At 42.9% G+C, this 8511-nt stretch overlaps 1 long non-coding RNA gene across 1 annotated transcript; it reads right to left on the bottom strand.

Annotated features, from left to right (window-relative positions):
- Positions 1–319: 319 nt before the first annotated feature.
- On the bottom strand, positions 320–984 carry LOC125394734 (uncharacterized). The gene is made up of 2 exons (XR_007230309.3): positions 835–984; positions 320–718 (listed from the first exon to the last, which is right to left on the bottom strand). It is a non-coding gene; the product is annotated as an uncharacterized LOC125394734 (long non-coding RNA).
- Between the last annotated feature and the right edge of the window lie 7527 nt (positions 985–8511).

The raw sequence follows: 8511 nt of genomic DNA, 5'->3' as shown, positions 1-8511 counted from the left end.
GTATCTATTCTAAAATGCTGCAACAGCATGGGCATATACGTGTGTGTGTGTGTGTGTGTGTTGGCCAGTGGTCAGTCATTGGGGTGTTCCTCTCTTATTGTCCACTTCATATTTTGATGGAAGCTTCACTGAGCCTGGGTCTCATCACCTCAGCGAGGTGAGCTGCCTGAGAAGCTCCAAGGTTCTGCCTGTCCCTGCTTCCCCCATGACTGGGCTACAGCTATGCCATGCCACAAGGGTCATAGATGAATTCTTGAGGATACAGCAGGGTTGCCTTGCCATTAAGTAGGTAGAAATCAATGCCTCTGACCACCTGCAGTTTCAGTCCATGCCCAGTGAGGTCTTTATTGAGAAATGTCATTGACTCAAGATGTCATCATGGGTGGATTAGGAAGGGCTCAGAAAATTTGAATTGAAGCTACCCACAGCTGCCCCCTTTGCATATATCCCATTCAATGGCAGTGTTCTTCCAGTCTTTCTAGATGCTTTGGACTTCTCTCTCAGTAAGTAGTCCCAGGATACATATTTGTTATATCCATCTTCTTTCCCATCACTTCTATGGAGAATGAATGCACTCCCTTAGGTCTCATTTGTTAGCTTCTGTTTGTTCATCTTAATCCTTGGTGTGGCCAACCTACTACCCAACAATTCTTCAGTAAAAGTAGAATTCTCAGTGATTCAATGCTGGTAGTTTGCTGAGAAGGTAAACCTAAAAATACTGGTAGAAAAGATAGGCAACAAGTGAAGTGTACAATATTACAATATCCAAGTACCCTTTGGGTAACTGGAAGTTATTCTTGCTGAAAATTTTAGGGGTTAGTGTGGCACATCTACCTTAGATTCACCTCGCCAAAGGCTGCAGTGTCTGTTCACCAATTTCCAGCACTTGGCAGCTGAACGTGGTAGTAGGGTGGTGAGGATTGATCTTCCAACATTTCTAACCTCCCCTAAGTGCAGGTACACTGCGACTTCACAGAGCACAGGCTGGCTGCAAAGGAAACAACAAGGCAAAGAGAAGAGGTGCTGGGATCTAGATGTGGGCTCCTGCACACAGCATGGTTAATGCCGAGGATGTGGGAACAGACGACCAGTGGTCTCTGCACACATCTGTACACAAGCATGCATCAACAGGTTCTCCTTCCCTCAAGGACTTTTTATTCTAGTTAGAGGAATGAGTGAAAAATTCAAATGGCTGCCACACATTTGTAACATGATGGCCTGGCTTGTTGGGGTACCTGTCCTGCCCGGTACCCCACAGCTGGCAAGTCCCAGAGAAAATCAATCACACAGAGATTTCTGTAAGTTATAAAGCTGATTGGCCCATTAGGTCAGACTACTTATTAGCTCTTATAACTTATGTTACTCCATCATCCTTATCTACATTAGCCACATGGCTCCGTACCTTTCTCAGCTGGGCAAGTTACATGCTGCCTCTTCGGTGGTCTGCACAGGAATGGCTGAGGGAGCTTCTGCTTCCAGAATACTCCCAGTCTCTTTGCTCCACCTCTACTTCCTGTCTGGCTTTCCCGCCTATACTGCCTGCCTGGCCAATCAGCGTTTTATTAAAATATGATTGACAGAATACAGACAATTCTCCCACACCACACATTATCTGAGGCTAGGTCTCCAGGAATATGGTGCATGGGTCTGCCCACTCCATCAGCGACTCTCCAGGACTAGCTGGCATTAGAAAAGGAGATAGGTGCTGGAGTTGAAATTCTTCTCCTTTAAGGAGCCTAATGAGAAAGGAAGGGTTGCTTATTATATATGGTTGAGGGTTGAAGGACCTTCTAATGGGCATGAAAGGAAGGGAGCAGGGCACCTTTGAGGGTTGCTCTAAAGAGAAGAAATACTGGGTCTTGGAAGAGTTGGAGAAGGAAGAGAAAGTAAGCCTATACCAGGCTGATAGCCTGCTAGGACTCCCAGGCTCCGGAGAGCAGGTGTCCCTTGATATAATAATAATAATAATAATAATAATAATAATAATAATAATAATAAACCTGTCCAACCTAGCAGAGATGGATATGACCCAAGTCTGCTCCACAGTGGAATCATCTTAAATGTATATGATGAAGAATATCACTTATAGTTATTGTCTTCCTTTAGTCGTAACCATAAGGGATCACTTGGGAGACAGGGAAATTGAAGCATCTTCCCATCCTTGACTTGCTCCTGGGGACCAAATGCCTTGTTTTCATTAGATTAGTCGGTAGTGATTATGTTAGTTCATTCTGTGCTGTTGGACAGAATGTTCAGGTTGGGTGCTTCCTAAAGTAAAGAGGCTTTGTTAGCTCAAAGTTCTAGAGATTTGAGAGCATGCTGCCAGATTCTGTTTCATTTTGGTGAAAGCAGATGCCGCACAGCATTCGGAGTGAATGAAGAGGAGGTGAGCGGTACAGCAGAAAGGGGGCTCATTAATGGGAAGTGCTTTTTTTCTTCCTGTTTTGCAGAAACTAACCCAGTTCCATGATATCTCCGTTGTTCCCTCCTATGGATGACGTCTCCGTGACTTATTAACTTACTCACTTTCCATTAGGTCCCATTTATAAACTTCCCCACTGGAACGTAAATCTCTTGAAGGGACCTTTGGGGGACAAACCACATTGAAGCCATCATAGTGATAAAAGAAGCAGATAACATTTATTGGGCATTTAGGACGTGTGAGCTGGTCGTGTGCAAGGTACTTTCCACCCAGCCATTCATTTCGTCGTCTCTAAGCCAGAGAGGTGTGTATTGGCTCTATATTGAAAAGGAGCGGCTAACACAGTGACTGTTCCAGATGTCACCCATCTGACTGTTAGAGCTGTCACCTGAACAGGGGGAGCCTGGTACCAAAGCCTGCACTCAGGGCTTCCCTATTGGATAGACTACTCAGCCGAAGCCCCTACCTTTACCTACACCACTTTAAGGTATTTGGGAAAGGACATGCTGGAAGGAGGGTGTGTAAGAAGATGTGGTGCCACCCGAACCCCCAGAGAAAGACTGGAATCTCGACGGTATTTCTAAGTGGATTGCAGAACTAGCTCACCTCATTCTGTATAGCACGTTCAGCATTTGCTTGACACCTCGGAAGGGGAAAAACCGAGTCCTAAGAGATGGTTTTGTGGGAACTGAGGTTAAACAAGGACAGCTCTACCCTTCTGACTCTAGTTAGCAAGTTCTAATAACTCCTCCCACTTCTTCTCTCGCTAAGGCTCAAAGAATGGGACTAGAGCCTGGACCGCAGTATTGCCTGGGAGCTTCATACCCTCTCCCTGTCTTGGCCGCACTTGAGATGGAAAAGGAGGTGTCACCCACATGTTACAGGAGTCTTTCTGTGACTTTTCTCAACTCCACTCAAGAGCCATAGCTGAGTTGGGGAAGCGCTGGCTTTGTTTCCTTCCAATTTCTTGTACCAGCCTTCTCCTCTTTCAAAAGCTTAGTGACTGGCTACTCCCTCGCATCCATCTAATTTGCTTTCAGTTGAGTTTCCTACAAGAAAAATTATAACATCGTTTCTACTCAAAGTGAGGTCTTCCCTTGTGGGGACTGGACGAAGTCCTGAATGAATGTATGTTTTTTTTATTATATCTTTTTTAAAATTTTTTAAAAAAATTTCCACTTCCTCCCCTCCTCTCCATACCCTCCCATTCCTCCCCACTCCCTCTCCCCCCCATTCCCTCTCCTCCTCCCTCTCCAGTCCAAAGAGCAGTCAGGGTTTCTTGCCCTGTGGGAAGTTCAAGTTCCTCCCCACTCCCTCCATGTCTAGGAAGGTGAGCATCCAAACAGACTAGAATCCCAAAAAGCCAGTACATGCAGATGAAACAAGACCCAATGCCATTGTCAATGGCTTCTCAGTCAGCCCCCATGTCAGTCACATTCAGAGAATCCGGTTTGATCACATGCTCATTCAGTCCCAGTCCAGCTGGACTTGGTGAGCTCTCATTCGATCAGTCCCCTTGTATCAGTGAGTGAACGCACCCCTCGCGGTCCTGATTTCCTTTTTCATGTTCTCCCTCCTTCTGCTCCTCATTTGGACCTTGGGGGCTCAGTCCAGTGCTCCAGTGTGGGTCTCCGTCTCTATCGCCATCCATCGTCGGATGGAGGTTCCCTCTGGTTCTGCCTTCCTTGCTCACCACGTTCTCTTTCCTTCTGCTTTTCATTTGGATCTAGGGAGTTAAGTCCAGTGTTCCAATATGTGTCTCTGTCTCTATCTCCCCCCAATATGTGTCTCTGTCTCTATCTCCATCCATCGCCAGATGAAGGTTCTATGGTGATATGCAAAATATTCATCAGTATGGTTATGGGCCAAGGCCAGTTCAGGCACCCTCTCCTCTGCTGCCCAGGGAAGAATCTGGGGACCTCTCCTTGGGCCTGAGAACCCCTCCAGAATCAAGTCTCTTGTCAACCCTAAAATGGCTCCCTTAGTTGAGGTATATACTTCCCTGCTCTCATATCCATCCTTCCCGCCCTCCATCTCATTCCCCCAAGCCATCCCCAATCCTCTCCCTCTCCCCTCTCCCTAGCCATCTCCTCCTACTTCCAGCCCCCACACCCCCCATGCGCCCAAGTTTGCCTGGCAATCTTGACTACTTCCAATATCCAGGAGGATAACTATATGATTTTCTTCAGGTTCACCTTCTTATTTAGCTTCTCTAGGATCACGAATTATAGGCTCAAAGACCTTTAACTATGGCTAGAATCCACTTATGAGTATGTTTTTGACATAGGTACAACTATGTCAAGGACCCCAATGTTGCTGTCTCCAACAGAGTAAGCACAGACCACATGACCCTAAATTTTCTGTAGGTCTGTCTGTCATTTTTTTTCAATGTCTATCATTTCTTCACGCCTAAATCATCTGAGTTAGGTTTCCAGGACCAGGCTCTGCAGGCAGAAACCTGAGAAACAGTGTGTCCCTCCGAGCTCAGGAGACCCTGGAACTTGGTCAACTCTGGTTTAAAGGAACCACCCAACAAACAAACAAGCAAACGGAACAAAACCCTGGAAGCTGAGTTTCTTTGTGCTATAAATGAAATAAGTTGTAGATGTGGCCTCCACGCAGTTTGGAGGATGTTGGAGTGGGGCTGTAAAAAGGGAGGGGAAGAGGTCTCAGCATCGGCGCAGATGCTTTTCCTTTATGGAAAGCGATTGACCTAGGGTTACCGAGAAAGCGGCCATTTCCTGCTCTGCCGCTGAATCTTTATCACACATCAGGCGACCGGATATACGGTTTTTAATCTAGACATTTCATTCTGCTCCACATAGCGTTAATCCGTGTTTCAATATCATGGTCTTTAAATTTGTGTCACTTTACACTAAATCTTGCTGTCTGAGAGTGGAAGGTTTCCAGCTTAGGTCTTTTTTTTTTTTTAAGATTTATTTATTATGTATATAGTGTTCAGTCTACATGTATCCCGGTCCGCCAGAAAAGGGCACCAGATATCATTATAGATCACTGAGCTACCATGTGGGTGCTGGGAATTGAACTCAGGACCTCTGGAAGAGCAATCAGTGCTCTTAACTTCTTAGTCATCTCTCTAGCCCCTACCTCTTCTTTTTTAAGATTTTACAGACACACACACACACACACACACACACACACACACATACACACACACACACACCCTCTGCTATACCTTTTCCAACATGAGACAATATTAGTTTTTATTTTACATATGCGTGTGTGTCTATAAATAAATACATCAAAAATGCAAGATAGGATGGGATAACTGAGTTTTGTAGCAAGGGGAATACCTGCTGGACTTTTTATTGTGACAATATTCAGATCAGTTTGGGAGAAAACAGACACCAAGTCTTCCACTTCAAGAACACAGTATATGGAATTTGCTATATTTTAGCTCAATAATGACTTCAGTCAGATCGTCCATCTTTTCTGAGGGAATGGTTTATCAGAGTCTCTGTTTTGATTTGTTGCACTTTAAATGAGACGATATTTCTCAAGTCTAACTGGTCACTAGGGTCCAGGTGTCAGTTGAGGAAGTGCAGCAAGAACACTTTCAGAAAAAATGAGAAGGGCTTTCCTAAAACTTCAGACAAGACATGAAAACAAAACATGGCTTTCTCCTGCCCAAAGCTCACGGTTGTGCTGGCTGTGATTCCACTCTCTTGCCCTACGTATTCACTTTATTATAGCCAACTTGGTATCTTATGATGACATCCTTTATTGACAACTAATATAAAGGTTTCTTGTGAATCATTTTACTTTTTGAAAATTTGTACTGACAAGTTAGTTTCTGTAAAACAACTTGCTACGGTTTTCCTTTTTTCAAGGATTCTGGAAATCTGTTCCCTGTATGTATTTAGTACTTGGTGCATGATTTAATTATCAAATACCCTACTGGTAATGCATTTTCATCACACACACATGCACACACACACACACACACACACACACACACACACACACCAGCAAGACATTTGCTGCAATTTTTGTTTAAGCTTTTTTCCTACTAATTTGACTGTATAGGTGCTTTAAAATACACCATCAATACCGACAGAATTGTTGTTTATGAAAATGACATTTCAAATAATTATGATTGGATACCATTAGAATTTTCTTATCTCTGATTTTAAAATAAAAATCAGTTGCTAGGGTGCCTCTACTCTTGACCCAATTTTGCCTACACAAAGTTATTTATTTAAAATATTTTAGCTTAAATTCTGAAAAAGACTGCACAATTCTAATTCTTCAACCTTTACCAAGCTCCCGCCACCCCATCTCTAGTACCTTCTTCATTTATGCTTCTTGGCTAACTCTCAACTTTACTAACAAGCTAGTAACAGAAACCCCAGAATTTGTGTTAAAAACTTCATGCTCCCAAGATTTCCTAGGTGGATATAAATCTTTTCTCCACAGGGTTCACAAAATTCAATACAAATTTAATTATCCTCACAACATGGTCAAAAGTTGGGGAAAATGAAGAAAAAAGAGAAATGAAATTCATATCAAGAACAAAACCAAAATCCAAAAACCCATAATAGCTAAGTAACGCTCAGCAATGTGTATTCCAAGATTAAAATCCAAAGCTTTTAACCCCTACTGTAACTAACCTAATTCATCTTACTGTGTTATCTAAAATATATTTGTTATTCATAAATATATTACATAGTTAAATGCTACCAAAAGGCATAGTTTTTAGGGATATATGTGTCATTTAAAGAAATGTCATGCCTTGCTTTTAGAAGGACATCATAACTAGTAAAAACTAACTAAGCAAATTTTAACACACAATTTTTTAGGAAAATAGAAAATGTATTTACTTTTATAAATAAGTGAATTTGACATATTTATCATGCCAAGGTAACCTAATGCTTACGAGTAGCTCTAAGTGATGTCTACACTGTTGTGTGCCAGGCCATTGTTGATGTTTGGAAAGTAGGCTCATGAATCTTCAGGTGTGAGTTTTGATCATTTTCCACTTCATTGTGTAAATCGAGATGCTGTATGCTTCTATTTTCTCCAGGATTGTCAGGTGGCCATGGGCTGTCCGAATCTGCGAATGCTGGTTTCCACGGGAACCAGAGCCTTGTCCAGTACCCTTGAGCACCATTTTTATAAGCGGCTGCCACAAAGAAGCTATTTAAAAAAAAAACAGAGCTATACTTAACTCTGCAGATGTTATTCTTAAAATTGTTTACTTTTGGAAAGAGAAAGATGTTTTCACTCTCCTGAAAATTAAAGACTATTATGAACATAATCCAATAGCCATGATTCAGAAAGCGGCTGTCACTATTTATCCAGCTTTGAGGAAACTTGGTGTTTTGAATACAGCTTAGATCATTAACCTCTTATAACTGGGGTGAAAGACATAAGGGATGAGAGAAGTAAAGCTAAAACCTCTGTCAAAAGCAATCGTTTCAGAAAAGTTACTGAATAGGAAATACGATTTTTTTCCCCCAGTGACCACCTCTACTGTCCCCATCTTTTATCCTGCAATATTTAGAGGTTGGCATGTTGAAAGATGATTCAAAAAGTGTAAGAGCATCATGATAGAACTTGAAGCCAGACATGATGGTCCTCAACTATTGAACTGACTGGTTTTGTGGGTCAACTTGACACAGCTGGAATCATCAGAGAAAGGAGCCTCCGGTGAGGAAATGCTGCCTTAAGATCCAGCTGTAGGTATTTTCTCATTTCATGATCAATTGGACAGGGCCCAGCTCATGGTGACTTGTGCGATCTCTGGGCTGCTGTTCCTGCATTCTATAGGAAGGTGGACCGAGCAAGCCAGGGAAAGCAAGCCAGTAAGCAATTCCTTTCCATGACCTCTGCATTGGCTCCTGCCTCTGGGATCTTGCCCTGCTTGAGTTCCTGTTCTGATTTCCTCCAGTGATAAACAGCAATGCTGAAGTATAAGTCAAATAAACCCTTTCCTACCCAACTTGCTATTTTGGTCATGGTGTTTCATCACAGCTATAGAAACTCTAACTAAGACATCTCTCATCCTACACAATCCCAACACTTGGGAGGCTGAAGCAGGACTGTGAGAGGCCAGCCTGAGTTATACA

The sequence above is a fragment of the Myodes glareolus genome, chromosome 21, assembly GCF_982192425.1.
Source record: "Myodes glareolus chromosome 21, mMyoGla1.1, whole genome shotgun sequence".
NCBI classification, from domain to species: domain Eukaryota; kingdom Metazoa; phylum Chordata; class Mammalia; order Rodentia; family Cricetidae; genus Myodes; species Myodes glareolus.
Note: the sequence above shows the minus strand (reverse complement) of the source record. Positions and strands in the feature narration are given on the sequence as shown.